The sequence below is a fragment of the Mchenga conophoros genome, linkage group LG17, assembly GCF_057382185.1.
Source record: "Mchenga conophoros isolate Kocher_MC1m ecotype Shallow Benthic linkage group LG17, M_conophoros_male_GT1.1, whole genome shotgun sequence".
Taxonomy (NCBI): domain Eukaryota; kingdom Metazoa; phylum Chordata; class Actinopteri; order Cichliformes; family Cichlidae; genus Mchenga; species Mchenga conophoros.
In genome coordinates this window covers 11,734,177-11,745,256 of record NC_140542.1, presented here as the reverse complement: position 1 = coordinate 11,745,256, position 11,080 = coordinate 11,734,177, and the positions used below count along the sequence as shown (strand labels likewise).

General features: G+C 38.9%; 1 long non-coding RNA gene across 1 annotated transcript; it reads right to left on the bottom strand.

The window, feature by feature from the left end:
- Window positions 1-1,075: 1,075 nt before the first annotated feature.
- On the bottom strand, window positions 1,076-4,161 carry LOC146555123 (uncharacterized). The gene is made up of 5 exons (XR_014889316.1): window positions 3,878-4,161; window positions 3,398-3,433; window positions 2,878-3,030; window positions 2,427-2,514; window positions 1,076-1,842 (listed from the first exon to the last, which is right to left on the bottom strand). It is a non-coding gene; the product is annotated as an uncharacterized LOC146555123 (long non-coding RNA).
- Between the last annotated feature and the right edge of the window lie 6,919 nt (window positions 4,162-11,080).

The window sequence follows — 11,080 nt, the reverse complement described above, 5'->3', positions numbered from 1 at the left end:
GAGTTATTAAAAAAAAACACCTATTGAACAGTTTTTTTTGAAGAGGAGAGCTGACTAAAGAGACTAAATCCGACTGAAATATTGTTTTTCTACATGATTATCTTTAGCCCTTTAGGGTTGCTATATGGTTTTCTCATTCATTTTAGATCTGTCCCAGCATAACCAGTTCGAGGTTACATACGGACAACCTTGAACTGGATATCCCAGCTATCATGGGACATCGGGGGGTACATCCTGGGCAGTTCGCCAGTCTATGGCAAGTCTAACAAACAAAGATCGACAACCATTTATGCTTACATTCACGCCCAGTGTCACACTGAAAAAAATATGTTGTTGGATTTACTTAATTCAATGGTGGACATTTGTTGCACACAGATGTTTTGCTTTGGCAGCAACTTAAACAATTGAGTTAAATTAACACAATTTATTCATGTTCAATAAACCTGTGCAATTTGTGTTGATAAAATGTGACTTAAACATGTTTTGATGAAGTAATTTGAGCTCTTGAAATATTTTAATCCTTCACAATTTTCTCACTTTATCCCAACACGATTCAATAACTTTTACCCAATACTACTTGGTCACTTAAATGCTACATGTTATCTTCAAATTACATTTTGCTATTATATTCTAGCATCAAATATACAATTTTCAAATGGAGGCCTTATAACAGATTATATTGTTCTCTTCCAAGATGGTTGCTGGCATCCACCAGTAACCTTTCAAAACAAAATGTCTAATTTCACTGCATTGACAGTAGGTAAAGAATTAAACTGACATTACTCCTCCACTGAATCTACATAAATCAACAGTTAAATAATGTCAGTTCTTCCGTGTTCTCTGGAATCAATCACAGCAAAGAAATTAGACTGTTTCTTTTGAAAAATGTTGGGAAAGAACAAATCAAAACATTCTATTTAAGGCCTCTGACGTCAAGATTCAGTTAAACAACAATTATAACTAAACAATTTGAGGTAATGTTAGTTTCCATTAACATTAAATTAGGTTACTGAATTGGCAAACACCTTCCTATTAACATTACCCATTTTACCCCAATAACTAAAGAAATTAGCACTTGCAGGTCAAAACCTTTATTCAAGAGATGCAAAAATAACATTGATACAGTGACTGTCAAAAATTACAGCACTGATCATACTGTGACATCTTGGTTCAAAACAGCACACTTAGAAATATTCAACGTTCTTTACTTCAACTGAATGAAACTGAAAATACCATTTCACACGACCCATATGGGATATTTAGACTGCATAACTGTTCATGCTACATCTCTTCACTAGTAAAAGAAAGAAAAAATACAAAGAGAAATTTAAAAATGCTGCCAAAATGCTGTACAGAGCAAAAGGAAAAACAAACAACAACAACAAAAACGGCTCGTCCTCATGGCAGTTGCAGAGTATATAAAAATGAACCCTGCGATCTGTTCCTGGAATTGAGCTTCAAAAATGCAGCAGAACAAGTGTGAGATTTAAATGTCCTCTCACCTAGAGCTGATCACCTTGCATGCATAACAGTGAGCTTCGTTGCAGGAGCAGTTTTGTCTTAGTTGTGAGTTTTTCTTGAGAGCTGAGTTGCATCCAACTCCATTACCACCCTTTGAATTACCTCAAAAGTGTAGCAGAGTTGTGATGGGTAACTCATATTGAAGGAATAAAAAAGGTCCAAACAGCATGGCTACTGCAAAGGTCACGTTATCCAGATCTTGAAGAACTACTATACCCTCGATGATGATGCCAACATCAGAAAAGTCATTGCCTGGTGCATCCTCTGGAGACAGATGTTCATTGTGGTTTTCTCAATCTGTGCAGTGGCCTCAGTCAAGTCCTGGTTAAACACAAAACATTTCTTTAAGATTCCTTTTTAAACTCATCTCTTTTGAATCTACCAGTTCTAATGTTAGAGTAATTTAAACCAATGCAAGCAACATAGTAAATAGCTATAGCCAAAGAGTTGCCTGCCATGCTGCCATTCATGGTCTAACAGAGTTTCTAAGACAGAGTGAAAAACATAATAATTTCAAATGCTTTACATTAGTTTTTGTTAGAAAGACACCGGCCCATCAGAAATCCAGGTTATGTCACTCAGAAGATGTTAGAATTTAGACTTTCAGCCCCACAATTTGGTTAGCTGTTGGTCTTTTTTTTTTTTTTCAAACAAAAGCTAAATATTGGGGGGATTTTCCTTTGTTCACTAGAATGACAAATTTAAAGTTTTTTCACACTGATGTGACCCCTAATATAGGGGGGTGGGGCCTCAAGGGGGGGCGGCCGAGTTCACTACCAGGCCTCATGTGAACTTCAAATTATTAAAGAGGACTACTGGTCCTAACCAGTCCAATGAGGATCAAGTGGATAACTAAATGCATTTTTAAAAGTTGCAAAGCCACAATCTACTCATAAAACACTCACCATGAACTCCTGCACCAAGATGTTGCAATTGTCTTTCACACAGATGCGGAGCACTTTGATGAGACTCCCTTCGAGCATTAATGTCATCCTAAAGTATTATAACAAAGAAAACAGAGATTTGTGAACTTTTCAGTAGCACAGAAGAAAATGATCCCAGACAAAAACTTAAACCAGTCAACATGCAACACCAGCATCTACAAAGCAATATCAAAAGTTCCTGTTTGACATCAACTTTATGGATATATAGTTTCCAGAACATTTTTTTTTTTTTAAAAAGATAAATTTTTCTCAGTGGGCCAGTAAATGCATAACGAAAATTATGGCATCCTTTCGGTGGAATCAGTACTCACGGGTAATAGTTGACTGTTTCAATGGATGCAGCATAAAAATCTTTTACTGACCTAATGCAATACATATACACTTTGTAGTTAAAGAATTTTAAAGTTCGTACTGTCATCATGGCAGCTACATCCTTTAGCTTTGTGCCCTGTTCCCCCGATCACTTTGCAAACACTTTCAGCAGACTGTCAGAGAGAAACTCAGCTCCGTCAGAAACCTTGACTGTAAAGGCATGGTTGGGATGCACTGGAATGCTGCATTTCATCTAAAATGACATAAAATTATTTTGAAATAACAGCAGGCACTGTGCTTGGTTAATCAGCAATGTTTTGTTGAATAAAAACTGTGTTTCCAGATCTTATGGGATTAAAAAAATCCAAAGATGTTTGTTTCTGATTTGCAACCCAAGAACCCACAAGTTACAACCTCATTTTAGTTCAAGTGTGCATTAATGTGAGTCCAGTAATCACCTTTCTGACAATACATACAGGTTAAACCTATGGCAGATTTTGGATTTCTCAGTTGTATTAATAGGGTGGTCTATTTGAGTATGCATGCACCTAATAACTATAAAAAATCTATTATAATTAGGTTACAGAAACCTTAAGCGAAAATAGAATATACTTTCTTACCATAACACCTTGAACCCACAATCCATCAGCTGACTCCTGGTGAAATGCAGAATAGAGGTCATCTCTCAATGTGCAGCAAAAAAAAAACAAAAACAAACGGACAGCAGGTGAGGGCAGGAGGGGTAGGGATGTAAGCTAGCATAATGCCACTGATGATATTAGCTTAAGCTGTTCAATGTCCAAAATCTCACTAACACCACGGTGCAATAAATACACAATGTAACTGAAGAGTCAGTTGACAAATCTATTCACACAGAAAACCAAATTATGTTATGAGTGCCTCGTAATTAGGTTTAATGTGATATTACGGCTCTTGTGCCAAAGACAAATTCAAATGAAAAAGCGCCAATTCTTTGACAACAGATAAAACAGCAAATCAGCTAACGGCTCTTTTTTAGCATGTTACATGGCGGCACTCTAGACGTTTAACTACATTTGGCTGAAATATGATAAACATTAATTCAAAAAATCAAGACATACCAAAAAACGTAGAGTTGGCTGCTCGACTTGACTGAGATGGATGCATTTTTTAAACCACGATCCAAAGCCCGCGAGATGAAATCACGCGTGGTTTCACGAGATTTAACGTTGCTATCTTATTGACTTACTTCACCTGAACATGATATGAACAATTTAATACACCCTTTCTGCATATCATGTAGTTTTTACACTATATAGTTACATTTATCTTTAAAACATGAGGCAATTGTGTTAAATACATGCAAGATGCTTACATAAATCCAAGAGATGGCCAGTCCCTTTTTTTCAGTGCAGTTAGACAGTGGGAGGAAACTGAATACCCAGAGTGAAATTACAGAATTTTCCAAATTTGCACTGACCTGAAATGCTGAATGATGTTAGTTAGAAATCCAAGTGATGTTATACTTTATAACAACCCTCGCAGAATGCCTCTACCACAGTCAAATTACTTGGCCAAATGTGAGAAGGTTTTTGCAATTCAGGGTATTCTCTTTTGGATTAAGGATGCTGGCACAGATTACTACTGGGGACAAAAAGGAAAAATTCACCATCCAATTTGTGTTCAGCATCCGTGGCATCTGTATTTTATACTTTGCATCAATTAATCTTGGCTTTCATTAGAGTTGTGTTTCCTCAGGGCGTCTTTTCATTTGATGGAGCTAGAGCTTCTGTATTGGAGGTCTGAAACTTAATTCTTGTGCAGTACCTTTTAATAGGGCTGTTATTGCTATATCACATAACATGAACCATCTTATTACTTTTATTTATTTATTTATTTTTAGATCTCCAGATAATAAATAGCTACAGACAGCAAAAATGTTAACATTTGCAAGCTCTTGCTTTGCACAGTCTACTTAAAAAAAAAGAAGAAAAAAGGGAGGGGTTTTTTTGGGGAGGGGGGACATTTTGCTGGCTAAAAAGAAATAGATTTACTTGTATTTTTTCCCCTCCTTTAGCATTACCTAGTTTTCTCACTCAGTCATATATATAACTTCTATTTTTATAGCTTGTTGATTTCAAGTAGAGAGAAGGTAATATCCTTATATCACTTTATATCCCCAATTTGTTGTACCAGTTGTGGCAGATTCAGTTCAGTTCAGTTTTATTCATATAGCTCCAAATCACAACAACAGCAGCCCTAAGCCACTTTCTATTGAAAGAAAGACCCTGCAATAATACAATAGACACCCCTCCCTGAGCCTGGTTCTGCTGTAGTTTTATTCCTGTTAAAAGGAGTTTTTCCTTCCCACTGTCACCAAGCTCTGGCTCAGGGGATTTCTCTCTACTATTGGTCTTTACCTTACAATATCAAGCACCATGAGGCAACTGTTGTTCTGATCTGGTACTATATAAATACAACTGAACTGAATTGAATGGACAAAGAAGCTGTATGAGATGAAAGCAATGATTAAAAAGACATCCCTGAGCTGGATAGGCATTCGTGCTTTTGCTGAGGACACTCCGCTGCATCCTTGCTCACCACAAGACTCAAATACCATTAACAAGGTTAGGGAGAGGAAAATGAAATGACTTTGTCATTAATAATCAAAGTGCAGTGGCATTGTTTAGTGAAACTGAATTACTGAAGAGTCCATCGCCAACATATATTCAGCCCTTTTCTCTTTCTCATGTCTAATTAAAGAATGGAGCACTTCCAACTGAGACTCAGGAGAGACTAGGTGCACTGGAATCATTGTGACAGTCACTCACAATGAGGGCACTGATGCAATTTACATTTGTTAGACCCATCGTTCAGTCTGCAAGAAAATAATCAGAACAGAAAATATTAATTGGATAAGTTTGAGTGTGTGGAGAATCTTTTGACTTTGAAGAGAGGACAAACTGGGTTACAAAATATTCTACAACAACTTTCAACAACAACTATGTATTGTAAGTGTATATGGTCCAAATGTTGATGATCCCTCATTCTTTCAAGGTTTTTTCAGTGCACTCTCTGAACACTTAGATGGCACACTTGTTCTTGGAGGCGACCTCAACCTTGGACTAAATGAAGACATGGATAGGCTCAATACAGCGGGAACTCAGCGTAATTGGCAGTCCACAAATATAATCAAACAGTATATGAGCGACTTTGGTCTTTGCGATGCATGGCGCTCTCTTCACCCCACCAGTAAGGAATATACTTTTTTCTCACATGTCCATCACTCCTACTCTCGTCTGGATTATTTTTTGGTCAGCAGCTCACTGCTGAACGACATTTCAGACACTGAGATTCATCCTATAGCTGTCAGCGATCATGCTCCTGTATCTTTAACACTAATGCACAAGAATAATACTACGCCAAGAAAAAACTGGAGATTTAATATATCACTACTTAAAGATGAAGACTTTATTAAATATTTTAAAAAAGAGTGGACTTCATATTTGGACTATAATGACACTCCCGAAACATCAGCTTCTGTTCTATGGGAAGCAGGGAAAGCTGTGATGAGAGGTAAAATAATTTCTTTCTCATCACATAAAAAGAAAAAAGAAAACAAAAATATTCAGGAATTAGAAAAAAACATCAATTCACTAGAAGAAGCCTACGCGTCCCACCAAGATCAGGAAACATTGAACAAAATACGCAAAACAAAACTAGAATTAAATGAGATAATTGATAAAAAAACAAAATTCTTAGTACAAAGACTACGCCTACAAAATTATGAACATGGTAATAAATCCGGTCAATTTCTAGCAAACCAGCTAAAAATAAATAAAGAAAAAACAACTATATGTGCTGTTCAAGATTCATCTGGGAACACAATATATGACCCGAAACAAATAAACAACATTTTCAGGGATTTCTATAAAACGTTGTATTCACCACAAATAAACCCATCTAAAAAAGAAATTGATCAGTTTTTGGACAACATAACTCTTCCAAAATTATTGGACACTCAAGCAATGGCACTGGATTCACCATTGACACCAGGTGAACTCCAGGAAGCCCTGATAAGTATGCCCAATAATAAGGCTCCAGGTCCAGACGGCTTTCCTGCAGAATTCTACAAAGAATTCTGGTTGATTCTAGCACCAGTTTTCTACAGAACGTTGTTGGAAATTAAAGAAAAGGGCAGACTTCCATCAAATATGAATTCTGCAAACATTAATCTCCTGCTAAAACCAGGCAAAGACCATGTATATCCCTCAAGCTATCGTCCAATATCCCTTATAAACGTAGACCTTAAAATAATCTGCAAAGCTCTCTCAAAGAGACTGGAGAAAATAACCCCCCTCTTAATTCATCCTGACCAAACTGGTTTCATAAAAGATAGGCACTCATCAACAAATACACGTAGATTACTTAATTTGATAGACTACTCATACAGTAAAAACCTAGAAACTACAATATTCTCTTTAGATGCAGAAAAAGCATTCGACAGAGTTAACTGGAAATTTCTATTTGCAACTTTACACAAATTTGGTTTTGGATCCTCTTTCATAAACTGGTTAAAAATATTATATAATTCCCCAACAGCTTGTGTTAGAACAAATGACCAGACATCCTCCAGCTTCTGTCTCTTGAGGGGCACCAGGCAGGGATGCCCACTCTCCCCTTCACTGTTTGCAATTTTTATTGAACCACTAGCAGCAGCAATTAGACAGAATTCAGTAATTAAGGGCATAAAATGCAAGAACGTGGAACATAAAATCAGCCTTTATGCGGATGATGTGTTACTCTTTCTCCAAAATTCACAAACCAATATCTCTTGGGTGATTGAATTGATAAACTCTTTTGCAAGAATATCAGATTACTCAATTAACTGGTCAAAATCTACAGTTCTACCGATTAATTGCTCCCTCCATAATTCCTCTTCTACACCACTGCAATCGGGAAATATAAAATATTTAGGTATTAATGTTTCTCCCAAGCTTGCAGATCTAACTAAATTAAACCATATCCCACTTTTAACCCTTTAAGACCTACCATAGAACCAAGTCCGCCAGAGCTTATATTATATTTTTACATGCTGTGGAGCCATTTTTGGGAGCATTTCAAGTTGCTATACATCAATACAACCATTATAGCCCAGATTTTAATAATATGTATTCATTAAGTGCATAGTAATTACATAAATTGCAAAAAAGTGCAATAAACTACAAAAAAATTGAAAATCGTTTTTGATTTTTTAACATATATTTGTAGTTAGAGAAATTTAAGAGTCTTATCCCTCAAAACTGTAAATACAAAAAAGTTGCACAAAATAGTTTCCTACCACAGGAAATTTATTTTGAGTGTCTTCATAGTTTTATTTTTGAAATACACCAATTTTTATACACTGCAGGAAAAATGAAAATAAATATTATACTGCAAATTTGCAAAAAAGCAGCATATGCATCAAAATAAACTATTTCCAGCAGTGCAATATGAGTCCTAAGCATCCCAGAAACGACACAGAAAGTCATAAAGTCAAAGATAACTTTTAAAAAGAGCAGTATATGCCCTGAGGCCCTGATCGCAAAAAAGACTACATTTCCGCGAAAATGACGTCACTTCCGGTTTCGGGCAGGTAATGGCGGAAATGCAAAAGTTCGCGCTGACGTCTATTCCAACGTAGGAAGTGTTTTGAACAGCTGATCAGATCGGTAAAGCGTGTTTCTGGAATATTATGTTTTTGTTCCTGCAAGCGCTTTTTATGCAGTTTTTGCAAAGCTTTATGTGGAAGGAAACCGTGACCTAGGACAAGCTGATGGCATCAGATGTAAGTACAACTCCTCCGGTTTCATATGCAAAAAAAACTTTTGCGCTAGCTTACGTGGTTGCAGTGCTACCGGGATTTAAAAATAGTTACGCATAACAGAGCGTTCCCGCTCCGATCGGCTCTAAAGGGTTAAAGAAGGTAGAAGATGATCTGGCTAGATGGAAATGTCTACCCATATCACTCATGGGAAGGGTTGCCGCTATAAAAATGATGGTCTTACCAAAAATAAATTATTTATTCTCAATGATCCCAACTAAACCGCCACAAGATTGGTTCAGATCTCTAGATTCATGTATGTCCAAATTCCTTTGGAAAAATAAACCCCCACGTATAAGCTTAAAAACACTACAAAAGACCAAGGATAAAGGAGGACTAGAACTGCCTAACTTTCAGCACTACTTCTTAGCCAACAGGCTTCAGTTTATCTCAGGATGGCTAAAACATACCCTCTTAGATGAACCTTGGCTAGATGTAGAACAAGCACTTTGCAATAATCTAGAGATCAGCTCAAACATCCAACGACATGAATGCTTTAAAAGCATCAACATCAGCGCTTCTCTGACAGCATGGTGGGAGTTTCTAAAATTGACAGCGTCTTCATTAATCCCATGCAAATGTACACCTATCTGGAACAACCCTGACATATTACAAAACAATAATATGATTAACTTTTCAGATTGGAGTGGTAAAGGAATCAAATATTTAGAACATATACTAGAAGGAACAGAATTTATTTACATTTGACAGACTAGTTACACAATATGGGATCAACAAGAAAAGATTTTTAGAATATCAACAAATTAAATCCATAGTAAAAAAGAAATTTAAACCGGGTCAAGTTGAACTACAAACACCACCAAGTGTGGTTCAATTTCTTACTCTTAAAACCCCCAAATTACTATCCAAAATATACAGAATGCTTTCTAAAACAGATGAATCAATATCACTTCCTATTGCAAAATGGGAAGCGGATTTATCAGTTAACTTAGACCTAAACTTCTGGTCTCAGATTTGCTTAAAAACCTTTCATCTAATTAGAAATCCCAGTCTTCAATTAATTCAATACAAAATATTACATAGAGTGCACTATACAGGTCAACGGATGTTCAAGATGGGCTTTACGTCTACCAACAACTGCTCACACTGCCAAACCAATTCACCGGACAATTATATCCACGCTCTTTGGTTCTGTCCACCAGTTCAGAAGTTTTGGCGCGAGATATGTGAAGACTTATCAAAGTGTCTGAAATGTAACATTCCAACTTCCCCCTTAGTGTGTTTGTTGGGCAGCTTAGATAATGTCACTTCAGAAAAGAATATCGCCCATATGGTTTTCACTGCCCTATGCATAGCCAAGAAAACAGTCCTCATGAACTGGAAAAATAAAAATAATCTTAATTCTAACCAATATAGAAATTATCTATTAGATTACATTAGTCTTGATACAGCCTCTGCCACCACATCAGATCAATTGCTCTGGGCTCCTTTGATCAGCTCCATCACCTAGTGGGGGTGGGGGGTCATAGTTTGGTCCCGCCTTCACTGTTGTGATTGGTGTGGGGGTAGGGACAGGCTTAGGGCGTCGGGGGGTTCCCCGGAGGAATTTTCCTTGGGGGGCTCAACCCGGGGTAGCGGTCATGTCCGGTTAGGGGCTCTGTTGGCTCTCAGGTGACTGTTTCCTCGCGGCTGCGTGCAGCGGGACTAGGGGAGGGTCTGTGCTGACGGACGTGGGTTACTGACCTGGTAGCCTGGCTGCCCCTGGGTGGGTCCGGGATGGGCGTGAGGTTCTGGGGGCGCTCCGTCTCTGGGCTGGGGCCCGGGCCGGGCCTCGGGGGCTTGGGTCCTGGATGGTGTGTTGCCGGGGTTGTGGGCGGGTGGGTGCATGGGGGCCCAGCCCTGGAGCATGGTGCCGCCGGTGCATCGAGCCACCTGGGGGGCTCTTCAACTGGTGGGGAAGATTGTCACATCTTGCAGGAGCTTTCCTCTCCTCAGGGGCTCTCTCTACAGGAGGGGGAGATACAGGAGAGGTGGAGGAAGATCTCAGCCTGGGTGTTTATTGTCTTATGTAGTCTGGAAGAAGAGTGGATGGTTGGGTGGGTGCAGTTTTCTCTGTGGAAGGGTTGGGTGGACTGTCCTGGCTCTGTGGGGCCGGGAGGCGCTTCTGCGCTGGGCCCCGGTCTGGATGGGCCTGGGCCCCCTTTCCCTGGTGGGTCGCGGAGTATGGGGGTGCCTACTGGGGTCAGCGGGGGAGCTGGCCCCAGGGAGGGGTCACTTGCCCCTCCCTTCCTTCCCTCCCCATCTCCAGCTGCCTCCCTCTTCCCGCTCCATCACAACCACCCACACATGCAGGACCTTGGAGTAGGGGTATGTCACCAGGGTGCAGAGGAGCCCCCCCCCCCCCCCCCCCCGTCCCCTTCTGGCTGCCCCTGCCTCAATTTTATCCCACAACTTAGACATTCACATTACTCACACTCTCATTACACATACATATAGGATC